The sequence below is a fragment of the Nannospalax galili genome, unplaced genomic scaffold (assembly GCF_000622305.1).
Source record: "Nannospalax galili isolate Female #2095 unplaced genomic scaffold, S.galili_v1.0 scaffold158, whole genome shotgun sequence".
NCBI classification, from domain to species: domain Eukaryota; kingdom Metazoa; phylum Chordata; class Mammalia; order Rodentia; family Spalacidae; genus Nannospalax; species Nannospalax galili.
The window spans coordinates 7309339-7324291 of record NW_008345290.1 but is presented as its reverse complement, the minus strand read 5'-3'; the positions used below and the strand labels follow the sequence as shown (position 1 = coordinate 7324291).

Genomic DNA, 14953 nt, shown 5'->3' with positions numbered 1-14953 from the left:
GCCTTTGACAAAATTCAACATGCATTTATGTTCAAAGTCCTAGAGGGAATTGGACTGGAGGGAACATACCTAAACATAATTAAAGCCATATATAACAAACCCACAGCCAACGTCATTTTAAATGGAGAAAAACTGGAAGCATTCCCATTGAAACAGGGAACCAGGCAAGGCTGTCCACTATCTCCACCCCTTTTCAATATAGTGCGTGAAACTCTTGCTAGAGCAATAAGACAGAAGAAGGACATTAAAGGAGTAATAATTGGAAAAGAAGAGATCAAATTATCCCTTTTTGCAGATGATATATTATACCTAAGAAATGCCAAAAATTCCACCAGAAAATGCCTAGAAATTATTAACACGTTCAGTAGAGTGGCAGGTAACAAAATTAATATACAAAAGTCTGTAGCTTTCTATATACCAATAACAAGTAATCAGAAAAAGAAAACATGGACACACTCCCCTTCACAATAGCTGCAAAAAATAAAATAAAATATCTTGGAATAAACCTGACCAAAGACATTAAAGACCTCTACAATGAGAATTTTAAGTCTTTAAAGAAAGAGATAGAGGATGACATCAGAAGATGGAAGGACCTCCCATGCACATGGATTGGAAGAATTAATATTGTGAAAATGACCATCCTACTAAAAGCCATTTATAGATTCAATGCAATGCCAATCAAAATCCCCATGACATTCTTCACAGAGTTGGAAAAAACTATCCTACAATTCATTTGGAAGCACGAAAGACCTTGGATAGCCAAAGCAACCCTTAGTACTAAGAGCAATGCTGGGGTGATTACTAGACTTTAAACTATATTAAAGATACAAAAGTTTTTAAGGAGAGAAAGTTGAACAATCATCATGGCTTTGTTGAGAATTTGGTTCAAGGGAACATATAGACAGAAGAAGAGTAGCTAAATTATGACAGTATTTTATGTGGGAGATGAACAGAGCCAAACATGACAATTACTGTGAATTGGAGAAATGTAAAATACAGTTTTGTTAAAATTTTGCTTTGTTCTAAGAATATGAAAGTGATAGGATATACTAATAGAATATGAAAAAATTGGTAACAGTGTGCTCCATGATAATGTCTCCATGTGCCAAAAATAGACGCAAATACGTTGTCGTAAGTGACACAATACCATTAGGCGCTCAGTTCTAGTCCAAGAACTGGGTGGCAGGGTTGGGAGTTCACTTACTAGATATAAAGGAAGCTACAGCACACACCCCCCATATTAATAACAGGACTGTGATAGTTAATGCTGATTATCTATTTGACAGGATCTAGAATCAAGTAGAACACAACTTTTGGGCATGGTCAAGAGAGGTTCTATATTGGTTTGAGATGGGAAGACCCACCCTAATTGTGGTTGGCACCATTCCATGGGTTGAGGTTCTGAACTAAATAAAAAGAAGAATCCAGGAGCTGGAGAAATGGCTCAGCGGTTAAGAACACTGGTTGTTCTTGCAGAAGACCCGGGTTCAAATCCCAGCACCCATATGGCAGCTAACAACTATCCATAACTCCAGTTCCAGGGGATCCAACAGCCTCTTCTGACCTCCACAGGCATTGCACGACACGGGTGCGCTTACCTACATGCAGGCAATACACATATACACATAAAATAAAAATAATAAATAAAATATTAAAAGAAGAAAAGGAAGAAGAATCCAGCTGAGCCCCAGCATTCATCTCTGCTTCCTAACTGGATGCAGTGGGATCATCTACCTTACATTCTTGTTGCCATGCCTTCACTGCCATAACAGGCTGTAGTCTCAAACTGTGACCAAAAGTAGACTTTCCTTCCTTATGATGCTTTTGTCAGGTATTTTGTTGCAACAGTGAGGACTGTAACTAATATAGGGGAACTGGTCCTGTTCTCAAAGGCTGAATACAAACTGAAATCTGCTGGCTGTTGCCTGAGGCTATAGTTTTTAGCCAGCTTTGAATCTTGAACATGAAGGACACATGATAGTGGTAAGACCAGCCACTGAACCAAGCCACTTCTTTGCTGCATGACTGGGTTTGCAGTCTCCTCACAGAGCAGGATTTGTAACCCACCATTGCAAGAGCTGGTCCTAATCCAGAAGCTTGCAAGGCTCAAGGAGACAGTGGCAACATCACCGAGAGGGACAGATAAGTACAGGTGGTTAGGGTGGGGATAGGAAACGGGGATTAAACAAAAAATACCCCATTCAAGATGAGCCTGAAGAAAGCAGCTGTGACCTTGCCACAGAGACACCACAGGCAGTGGCAACCCTCCCCAGCTGAATAAATTTATGGACAAGAAGCTACCTTTGAAACTAAATGGCAGCAGCCACATCCAAGGATTATCATGAGGATTTGATTCTTTATGAAACTTACTATCAGTGAATGTGTGAAGATCATATCCCATGGGCAGCGGAATGATATTGGAATGGTGGCCATGAGGAGATAGTATAATCATGCTAGAAGCTGGGGAATGAGTTTAAATAATGGCTCCAGCAGAGAAATCTGTCTCCCATCTCCAAAAGACCTATTTTACTGTGAAATAAAAATTGGATTATGTGAGCTGGAGAGATGTCTCAGTGGTTAAGAGCACTGGCTGCTCTTGCAGGGGACTGGGGTTCGATTCCCAGCATTCACATGGTGGCCAACAACTGTCCATTACTCCAGTTCCAGGGGATCCAAAGCTGTCTTCTGACCTCCACAGGCATTGCATGACATGGATGCACTTACATGAATGCATGCCGACAGTACACACACACACACACACACACACACACACACACATAAAGTAAAAACAATAAAATTTTGGATCATGTATATTATGGTATTGAACTCCTTGCCAAATGAATTTCTAATGTACACATTTTCTCAAATGTTCTGAATGTAGAATTAGACCAAAAACAAAAACCTGAAAACCAAAACTCTAAAGTCATAAAAAAGAAGGGAGTTAACAAAACAACCTTTCCTAATTACTAGATGTATATTTCAGTAAGAAGAAAGGTTTTTCTAGGGAGCAAGACAATATAAGAAATAACCATAGACTCAAAATTATTTTAAAATAAAACCACAAATTTTGATTGACTCAAACCACTGATTACCTTAAAAACCTGCTTTAGTGTACATTTAAAAGTTAAAAGGTAAAGCTAAAACTATGGACAGTAAGATTTTAATTGTGTGTATATGGGGTTGGGGGAGAATAATGGTATTCCCCAGCCTATAGCATGTTCATGTCATGTTCAAGAGAGTATAAATACCAAAAAACTTCTGAACTCATATAAAACATTTATGGTTACTTACACGTTTCACAGTTTTAAGGCTTATCATTAGAAAAGAAGGAAAAGGGAACATAGAAAGCTTTTATCTATCCAACAGAGTCAGATGGAAAAAATTAATGAACTCACATAATGATCTCAAAATAATGTTATAAATAAGCCTAATTACAGAAAATATAAACAGGTTAAAGTCAGTTTTCATCAGATTGTATTTTTAAAATCTAGTGTTCTACTCCTTATGAGAGACATATTTATACAACTTTTAAAAAGCAGGAAAAAAATGCCAGACAATTAAACATAGAGGAAAATGGTTTATTGAGATAGTATTAACTGAAATGAAATTTCACATCTGAATCAACAGAAATTAGTAAATAGAGGAGATTGAAGAAGTCATGTGACTCTAATGTAGGATTTCATGAAACATCCCTCCCAAGAAAACAAAATTTGAGTTCAGTTGCCAGCACCCATATCCAGCAGCTCACAACTACCTGTAACTCCAGTTCCAGGGGATGTGATGCCCTCTTCTGGCCTCCCTGGGCATCTACACTCACATGCACATACCCACACAGACACACATAAGTGCACATAATTAAAAATAAAAATAAAAGTCTTTTTTTCTTTTTATATGTGTGAGTGTTTTTGTCTGTATGCATGTCAGTGCCAGTGGGGGTCAGAAGAGGACATCAAGTCCCCTGGAACTGGAGTTGTGAGATGATTATTAGCCCCCATGTGGGCACTGGGGACCAAACTTGGGTCCTTTGCAAGAGCAGCCAGTGCTCTTAACCACTGAGCCATCTCTCCAGCCCCTTCTCCCTTTTAATGACTTATTTATTTTTGATTTGTACAAGTGTTTCCATATGTTTACTGGTATGCACTTAATGCCTGTGAAGACCAGAAGAGGGTGACAGCTGCCATGTGGGTGCTGGGATGAAAGGTATGCACCACCATGCCCAGCAAGAAATACAACTTTTGGGCTGGAGAGATGGCTCAGCGGTTAAGAACATTGACTGTTCTTGCAGAAGACCCGGGTTTGAATCCCAGCACCCACATGGCAGCTAACAACTGTCTGTAACTCCAGTTCCAGGGGATCTGACAGCCTCTTCTGTCCTCTGCGGGCATTGCATGTCATGGGTGCACTTACCTATATGCAGGTATAACACTCATACACATAAAATAAAAATGATAAAATACATTTAAAAAAAAAAGAAATGCAACTTTTTTGCTGTAATTCTCACAAAACCAGATGAAGAGTTCTAACTTACATTATCAGTATTCAGTGAATATTTGCCTTTATCTCCTTCGTGGTATCACAGAATGTCATAAAAGTGTGGTTTTGTTTTATTTTTTGTCTTTTTGAGACAGCCCCCCACTCCCTGTAGCCACAGCTCTCCTGGAACTCTCTGTGTACACCAGGCTGGCCTCAGTCTCACAGAGATATGGCTGCCTCTGCCTCCTGAGTGCTGGGACTAAAGGTGTGTGCCACCAGGCCTGGCTCACTGTAAAAGTTTTTACTCAATGGTTTTAGTACTTGAAATTGACTAAAAATATTTTTTTTTTTACTAAAAATATCTTTTTATGGGGAAGGAGGTCTAGGTTTATTTTTCTCTTTTTGTCATTGAATTTTTGTGTACCATAGAATTTATTTAGACCCCCTCCCTTATCCCCACTTCCCCTTATTGCCCCCCATCCAATTTAATGTACTTTATTATATATATAATAAGGCCTGTTGAGTCTAATTTGTGTCCCCAAATGTCCTTAAGTGTGGGTCCATTCACTGGAGCCTGTTAACCTACCAAGAATCCCATCCTTAAGACTGTTCCCAGCCCTCCCAGCAGCCATCTGTTGACATGATTTCCTTAGGTGGGGTTGGAGCCTTCTGCATTCTTGTGTCTGTGCTGGGATTTTTTTCTGGTTTGACCTTGCATGGTACTTATTCACGTAGTCACCACTGCTGTGAGTTCATATGAACTCCAGCTGTCTGGAAAACTCTGTTTCCTTAGGTTATCCACCACCTCCAGCTCTTACAATCTTTCTGCCCCCTCTTCCACAATGATCCCTAGGTCTGGGGGTGGGGGGGGGACAGAAGTTGATATAGATGTCCTGTTTAGGGATAAGCACTTTGGAACCTCTTGTTCTCTGCACATTGGCCAGTTGTCTGTTTCTATTTTAAATACCATCTGTTGCATAAGGAAGCTTGTCTGGTGAGAGTTGAGAGATGCATTAATTTTGCTAAGATGAAGTACACACCGATCTGGGGATGGGATAGGATTCCTGTAACCCAGGGAAGTCTGAGAGCTAAGATATAAGTCTTCCCCCCCCCCCCATAGAAGTGTTTTTCTACTCAGTAAGGAAATTACCAAGTGGACACAAACTGTAAATAGTAATGTGCCTTTACTCTCATGCAGATCTGGTTAGCTATCCTTCCTAAGGTTAACATGTGCCATCAGAATACACTGAGGGGCTAGCAAGAATGGCAGAACAGACCTCAGGCACCTCACACGTGTACACAGCTACCTCTTCAGCTAGGCCTTCCACCCCAAAATCTGGAGTCCAGATTCTCAAGAGGCTTGCTTATGGGGCTCAGAGATGAGTTCCTGGTTAGCCAAGTGTTCTTATTGGTGCTGCATTCTTAGCTTTTGTGAAACCCAGTTAGTTATTGCTGTGCTGTGAGGTCATCTTGCCTTTGGCTTATTCCTCCTTAACCTTTACTAGACTCTTGTCAGCTGTCGCTTTTTCCCTTTAAGGTTACAGCACAGCTCCTGCGATCCAGCCAATCTTTATAAAGTAGAGGGCAGGTAATCACCATGTTTTTTTCTTCTTTAGCAAGGGGCGGGGGAGGGGGTGCGTGTCCAAAGGGATGTGGAATATGGCAGTAATTGGAGTGCTCAGAATTTGATTATTAGCCTTTTTTAACTTTGTGATTGTTAATGCTGAATGAAAAGAAAACATGAAATTTGTAAGAAAATAGCCAACTATCTCAGAGATGTCAAAAATTATGCAACTCAAAAGTACACTAAGGTTGCAAGCTATTTATTGAAAGATTCATTTGGTCTTTAAAAATGATGTTTAAAACTGAAAGATGTGTTAGTCACAAGGTGAATTCTTGTTTCTACAGAGCTAGTCCTGTGCTCTACCCTTGAGCTACATTCCTAACTCCTAGATAGAATTTAAAACATCACATTCTTCATGTACGAAATTCTCAGAAAATACAAATTTAAAAATACATTATCCAAAAGCTCATCATCAGTGCTCCCTAAGCTCCAGATACTTGGCTTTCAGGAGCCAGAGTTTCATTGCAGTGCAGCATCAGGCACCATCTTAATCCGGGCGAATGTCAGGGAATTGCTTTTTTACGTGATTTTCAAAATGAAAGCGAACCATTTCATACATTGATTACCCAGCCATTTAAACCCCGCTATGCATTTCTGTCTGCCTTTCTGTACTGCACTGGTCCTTCTCAAGCTAGCCTAGCTCCACGGGAACATTCTGTTGCTCTTTCAGTATAAGCCAGGCTATTGTGATATTTATCTGAATTCAAACAAGGCTAATTAAAAGAGCTGCTGACAGTTGTTGTGATCTGACTTTGACTGCAGCTTGATGGTCATTATGGGTAAATAATGAACCAGGTCTGCAAATGTAGCAGCTGCCAACTTGGGATAGAAGAACGGCTATTGCTTCCAATTTAAGGATCTATCGACCGCTCCTTTTCTCCCTGCAGATCTTCTGCAGAAAACAAATGTTTTCTGCTGCTGTGTATTGTGGTTTCAGCTGTTTCAGATGTAGCCTATAATTTCCTTCTTTAATATTTAACTTAGGACATTATTAGCTTTCAGAGTTAACAACTTTTCTATTTTGAAGAAGTTCAGCTTTGTCCTTGTGTGTGCCATAACCAGCTAGCCAGCTCTGGTTATTTGTATGCATTTTAATTTGTACATTATGCAGGAAATAGTCTAGAACAGCAAGGGACAGCCTATGAAGATCACAGACTCCTGTGAGGATCACTTTCTGTGTTGCGATCCATGCATGTCCATTGATTTTGTTGTTTTAAAGATGGACACCTCTCGCCAAACCTGTTTGTTCACCTCCTCAGTGGCTTTGAAGTATTTTGATACAGTGCTCTATTTATCAGTTCAAAGGAACTGCAGTGACTTCATTAAAATGCAGTGGTGAATATGTTGTTGCTCCATCATGAGGTTTTCCTTGTCCTATTAGTGAATAGGAACAGGTTAAAGGTAAGCATGATAGCAAATTGCATTTATGGAGTAATGTACTTCTCTGCAGATTTCCTATACTTACAGAATACAGTTTATGGATTTAATAGTCACATGCTAGAATTTAATACAGGCCAGTACTTAACTCATCCCCAGCATTTATTTGCTATGGAAAAGCTTCTGCATTATGTAAAGTCTGAGGACACAGTGGTGCTTTGTGCACAATGCAGCCGAGCTTCAAGATCGTGCTGGGAGGAAATGATCCCAAACATGCCCCTGAAAGAGAAGTCTTACTTTGAAAAATAATAATGAAAAATTGCTTATTTCACCATGCATTTGTGTCTGTGTTTATTTCGGGAAAAGCTAACTGAACTTTGTTTATCTGGCTCCAGACTAGTGTTGTGAATGCTTTTGCTTTCCTGTTTCCAGCTTGGATTATGCTCGAAGTAGTGTTAACAAGGGTTATGTTATGCTGGCTTATGTTAAACCAGATCACCCCTAACATGTGCAGAGCCATTCATCTGTGTCACCAAAACCCAAGAGAACATCTGACATGGACTCTGAAACAGAAACAGTGATCACTTACAAATCAAACATGGCATGCTCTAAACTGATTGTGCACGGCAATCTTTTCTAGAAAGGACAACTAATTGAACATGATAAAGTGTAAAGTTAATTAACACCCTTAAATTTGTTGATTACTTTCACGGGATTATATTGTTCGTTGAGTAGCAGCTTTCTGTCCCAGCTGTCGCCTTTTTCAGCGAATGTCTCTGGTAAACAATAGAGACACCATAACAAGTCGTAAATGGTCCCTGTGACAGCAGCCCCTTGTGAGGCTGCATCTGTAGAAAATGATTAGAACAATTGCATTTTAAAGACAGCTCACATTGCAGCCCAAGTCCCATTGGTCCTCTTCGTGATCTCTTTTGATGGCAGACTGGTTAAAACATTTAAGTTCTTTTGAGTAAATTAAGTGATTTACTATGTTTTGCTATATATCAAGGAGAATGCTTGGCAGCAAGGTTTTTTATAGCACTAAAGGCAGATATAGTTTGATCATACATTTTAGCTTTCTGTCGCTTCCCCCTCTGGATTTGAAGGCCTGTTTCCAATAGGCATGGAATTGAAAATGACCTCATTTGTGGTTCCTGGGCAGTTATTTGGTTACCTGCACTTGTGTCATGGTTTATTCGTCATAATCCTTTGGTTCAGCTTTTTCAATAAGGTAAATTCCAAATTTCAGCTCTTATCTTGGGCCAAAGATGTTGACATATTTAGGTTGTCTAGATTTGCTTGTTTTATTTAAATTTTATGACGCTTGTGTATTACTACATAAAATACCTTTTGGGTGTATTGTGAGCGGCTAGATGGAGCTAACTAATGTACCTTACCTTGCTAAGATTCAAATAGCTTATGCCCATAAGGGTCTTAACAAGACACAGCAGAAGAATAAAGGATCTGAGTAGTTACAAGTGCTTTTTCTTTACCAGTGCCACTCAGAAAGTTACAAGTGCCACTCAGAAAGAATAGATAAGAAGGTCAGGGTCTGAAATGCTACTCAGAATTGATGTGAGTTTGGTCTTAAACAGGAATTGGTCATGCATAGAAGGAAGGGATTTGCATGTGAGGGAACATTATAGCTGCTGCAGATAGTTTTCAGCACACATAGCAAGGCGATTTTTGTTGCAAGGGTAAGAAATAATTAGCATTCATTGACAAAAAAAAGTAAAGATTTAAAAGTCAGAAGTAGGGCTGGAGAGATGGCTGAGTAGTTGAGAGCACTGACTTTTCTTGCAGAGGACTGGGGTTTGGAGTCCAGCACCCATATGGCAGTGAACAACCATCTAGAAATCCAGTTCCAGGGAACCGGGCACCCTTTGTGGCCTCTAAGGGCATTATACACACATGGTGTACTTAGATATATGTTGGCCAAACACTCATACATATCAGATAAAAATAAAACATTTTTTAAGCAGAAGCAATTTAAGGAGAAAGAAAAAAGTTCTGCTTCCTACAACTCAGATAAAAAGCACAGTAGCTCTGAGTTCTCTAGTCTTTCACAAGTTCTTCAGGAAAAGTAACTTTGTGGGACTGTGACTATATAAGGACTGCCAAATAATAGTGAACAGAGACTGGGTGGGTGGCATCAGCCTGTTTGGGTTCTTAAATAAGATTGTCCCAAGACTGGGAGAGAGATAAGCATAAATATTAGAACATGTTAATTGTTACCTTTATTATAGGTGCAAGGCCAAGATGAGTCAGAAAAAAGCAGGAACTGACTGTTAGTTAACTGGGTTCACTTTGGACAAGCAGTCTTTCAACTTAAAGACAGGAAGACCGTTAGCCATCACTTCATTTGCTGTATTCTGTATAAAGTGCCAAAAGAACATTTTGAAAAATATATAAACTGGGGCTGGAGAGATGGCTCAGTGATTAAGAGAGCTGACTGCTCTTGCAGAGGACCTAGGTTCGATTCCCAGCATCCACATGGCAGCTATGAACTGTCCTTAACTCCAGTTCCAGGGGAATCTGAATCCCTCTTCTGACCTCCTCAGCATTGCATGACACTGATACACTCACATACATGCAGGCAATACACTCATACACATAAAAAAAAAGTAAACTTTAGGGGCTGGAGAGATGGCTCAGTGGTTAAGAACACTGTTCTTGCAGAAGACCTGGGTTTGAATACCAGCACCCACATGGCAGCTAACAACTGTCTGTAACTCCAGTTCCAGGGGATCCAACAGCCTCTTCTGTACTCCGCGGGCATTGCACAACACGGATGCATTTACCTACATGCAGGCAATACACACATACACATAAAATAAAAATAACAAAATATTTTTTTTAAATAAAAAAATATATAAACTTTAAAAACATGTAACTCAGTTCAAGGAAAGATACGTTTTCTTGAGGTTGCTTTTACTTTGAAGGTACTTTTAAATTTTATTGTGAAATCTTTTGATTTCATTTTGTATTTTTTAATTCTGGTTTTCTCTACTTTCTGTTTTTATTCTCTCTTCTATTGTGTGTTCCCCTGTGTGTGCATGCATATGTTTATGGAAGCCCAAAACTGATGTGGAACATCTTCCTTCATTGCTCTTCACTTTATTTATTGAGGAAGGGTTTCTGAGTTGAATGCAAAGCTCTCCAATTCAGCTTGTCTTAGCTAGCCAGCTTGCTTTTTGTTCCACATCTCTGCTGGAGTGCTGTGGTTACAGGTGGCTGCCATACCTGTCCAACTTTCCCATGGGTCCTGGGGATCTGCACTCTGATCCTATGCTTGCACAGTAAGCACTTTATCCACTGAGCCATATCCCTAACCTTTTACTTTTTTATTTTAATTAATTTATTTTTTGTTTTGAGGCAGGGTTTCCCTGTAGCCCCAGCTGGCTTGGAACTCACTCTGCAGACGAGACTGGCCTCATTCTTAGAGAAATCTGCCTGCCTCTGCCTCCCGAGTGCTAGAATTAAAGGTGTGCACCACCACTCCTAGCCTTTAATTTATTTTTAAATAACAAAATAATATGTTTATCATGTATAATATGGCATTTTGAAATATGTATACTTTGTGGAATGGCTAAATCAAACTGCTTAACATTTGGTGTTACTTTGCATATTTATTTTTCATTATAAGAGCAGGTAAAATCAATTCTCAGCAGTTTTCAGAAATACAATACTTTGTTAGTAGCTGTAGTTACCATATTGTACAGTGAGGCTCTTGAACATTTCCTTCCTTATTCCAGGTTTTATGTTTTCTAATAGTATCGCTCTGATAAGCAAACATAAATCTCTTGAGAAGAGAGTTAGGGGATTTCGTGCTTTAAGAGAGCAGGCAGAACTCAGCTTCCACATATAAAACATACTAAATTATTTGCTCAGTTCATGTTTCTTTTAATTGCTGGATCCAGATTTGCAGGTGCATTTTGATTACCTATGTTATCAAAAGTTTTCATAAACCTACCTCCATCAATAGCCAGATTGTTACTATAAGAACAATTTCTTGTTTCCTTTTTTGCTTTTTCAGTAGCAGAAGTTGAAAAATGGAAGGAATCAAGATTTGGGAGTGATTGCCCTCATTCATCTGGCACTTGGTGTCCTGTGATGCTCCTTTTTGGCATTTACTGCTGGCTACACACCTCTTCCCATAGATATAATCAGGCCTCTTAAGGGCAACGACCGTGTTTTGTACCCCCTGAGGCTTTACATTTTAGACTTTCTGGAATAGTCATATTTCAAATATTCTCCTAATATACTAGAAAATAGATCTTGATTTTTGATTCAGGAAATATATTTATTCATTGACTCTTTGTATCTATCACAAGGACCTTGCAAATTAAAGGCACTGAATAGATAACTTGCTGGTGATATTTTTCTTCTGTGTTCAATTGTACTTATGCTTCTCCTATAATCTTGTGTTATTTATGTGGATTTCTTGCCTCTTGTCCTCCCACCACCACCACCACCACAAACAGTAGATCTCATACTCCTTGAAGAGCAGGAACCACTGAAGGATGGGTCTCCAGTTACCAGATATTTTGTGTGTGTGTGTGTGTGTGTGTGTGTGTGTGTGTGTGTGTGTGTATTAACTGCAAGTCTCTTTTTTTAAACAAGAAATGACTGGTTGACATAGATTTTGATTAGGTTTAAGAGTGCGTCTCTCCTCTGTGCATACTACCAAGACAAGTGATAGGTGTCTATCATTTTAAAGGCAGAGTAGTCATGCCTTTTTGGAGTGATTTCGGGCAGCTCTGTTTTCATTTGTTTATACAAATGAGTTCAGTTTTTTATTCTAAGATCATGGAAGAGACTCTCTAAAGACATTATCAACAGAAGTGTTAGATAAAATACTAAAGGCAGCTTCAAGTATTTAGGCTTGTTAGAGAAAGTTAATTTCCATTTTCTAAGTTGGAATTACATGTACAAAGTGAAACATACCACAGCTTTATGGGTTAGTATGATAAATATTTAGTGTGGATGCATGTGAATTTGAAAACCCCAAATTATCATGGAATTCCAAAAGCTTAGAAGTGACTCAGTGGTTATGTTGTCTAACAGCTCACTTCATAGATTAGAAAACTTAAGGTAAGTAGCATTTAATAACTACTAAAATACAAAAAACAAAAACCGCTTTGTCCTTGGTGTCTTGTACATATTTCTATGAGAGCAAGGCTCACCCAGGACCGTATCTCAGTCTTCCATCGCTGCTGCATCCTGCCTTAGTTCTTTTTGTACAATGCTTGAGAGACTGAGGGATAGGGGTATAGCTTAGATGGTAGAGGCCCTGGAGTTGATGGCTAGCAACACAACGCCATGGGGGGTGGGGGCTGGATCATTTGAAAGGAACAGAGATGTATTTCTTCTAAAGGTTGGGGAGTCCAAGATAAAGGGCTAGCAGCTGGCTGTGGTCTTCTTGCTGTATCATTCTGTGGAAGGAAGGGCAAAGGGAAGATGGGGTGAGGATATCAGTGCTTGAGAGGGGCCACATATGTCCTTTGATGAGGGGCCCATGACCTTGACAGTTACGAGTCCATATGTGATGGTGAAGTCTTCATGTTCTGTCTCCTCTCAGTGGGTTACGCTTTGGGAGTGAGATTTTTAATAATTGCTCTTTGGAGGACACATTCAAGCCATAGCATCTCCTTCTCTGCCTTTCTTTGAACAAGTACTTTACTGAGCTGTGTACCAGAATCTCTAGGTAGGGGCTTAATGAGTCAGCTGAAACTGCCTTCATGGAACTAATGTTCTTATGGAGAATACAAAGCAGAAATAAATAGAAGTATTAAAATAAGAGGCTAAGAGAGTTAAAGCAGGAAAGGTTAAAGAATGAGATGGTGCTATGCTGAACTGTTAAAGGATATGATATCCGAAGAGGTGAATTTTGAGTAAAGCCCAAAATTAGTGGGAAATACAAGTCATGAATAGTTGAGAGACTATTCCAAGCAGAAAAGAATAGCAAGTGCTAGGCTTTGAGATAAGAACGTGCTTGATCCATTTTAGGAACACCGAGATGTGAAACAGCCAGGATGGGAAGACTCATGTGAAATGAGACAGGAGGAGCTGGGGACTTTTATTCACGGCCTGGTCGGACTTCGGACTTTATACTGAAAGGGAGAGGAAGCTTTTGGAAGGTTGTAAATAGAGAAGAAATAAAACTAGATTTATGATTTATGAAGATTCTGCAGACTGCTGTGTTGAGAATAGATGTTGGAGACAAGAGCAGAAGAGAGATCAAATCGGAGGCTGTTTGTCATAGTCCACACTCAGACCAGGATGGTGGGGCAATAGTGGCCAGATCACAGGTGTATAACTTCTTAGCAGCAAGGATATATATGATTTAGCCTTCACCCTACAGCTAACTTTAGGGCCTGGTACCTACTAGGTCCCCAGCAGATTGTGTTGAATGGATAAACAAATGCAAATTTCTGATCTCATTCTAAAACCAAACACTGCTGTCATTGGTTTTGCAAGAGTTATTCAGTGATTTTCTACCTCCTTTTCCCCCTCCTTCCCCCCTCCTCCTTTTCCTCTTCTTCCTCCTCCTCCTTTTTCTTCTCTCTTTCTTTATTTTGAGACAGGGTTTCACTATATATCTTAAGTGGTCTGAAACTTAGCCTTCCAAATGTTGGGGTGATAGGCATGTGCCATGATACCCAGCTCACAGTGATAAACTCTTAACATCAATTGGGCATGGACTTCTCTATAGAACGTCTTTTTAAAATTTTTATTTATTATTTTTTATTTTATGTGTATGAGTGTATTGTCTGCATGTTGTGTGGTGCCCAAGGAGGTCAGAAGATGGTGTCGGATCCCCTGAAACTGGAGTTGCAGATGATTGTTAGCTGCCATGTGGGTGCTAGGAATCAAACTCAGGTCTTCTGCAAGAGCAGCCAGTGCTCTTAACTGGTGAGCCATCTTTCTAGCCCTCTCCATGGAACTTCTTAACCTGGATCAGCATGCTTCTGTTATTGATGGGGTCAGCCCAAAGCAGCCTAATACTTGGCAAGCCTAAAATTATCCTAGGAGAGACAATGACTTAGATAACCAAATAGGAAAATTCCTATTTCACAAACTCAGATTATAAAGTAGTAAACCCTTATATTTCAGTGGTATGCACAGCTACTGTATGAAGATGTACTTATAGGCTTTTCTCATTTCCTACAATGGCTCAGAAGGCATTTCTTTATAATCACACGGCCAGCAAGTAGCACTCTCAAAAACCAGTTATTCATCTCTAGAGCCTTTATTCATTCTACTGTGCTTATTGATTTATTTTCCAAAGAGTCACCATTGAATATATCATGTAGTGCACTACATGATAGGGATACTGACACAAGCAAGACCCCTGTGCTGACCTTGTAAAAAGAAATCAGATAAGAAAATCAAAGATTTTAATAAAGGGTGATAAATATCAGATCCAAACAATATATTTTGGTTTTATGTATACTGTCATTAAAATATGAACTAAAA

At 39.5% G+C, this 14953-nt stretch overlaps 1 protein-coding gene and 1 pseudogene across 1 annotated transcript in view; both read left to right on the top strand.

Moving 5' to 3' along the window:
* Positions 1-14953, top strand: part of Hibadh (3-hydroxyisobutyrate dehydrogenase) — a 142499-nt gene that overhangs the window by 111309 nt on the left and 16237 nt on the right. The window lies entirely within an intron of this gene.
* On the top strand, positions 2286-2471 carry LOC108491246 (annotated as a pseudogene).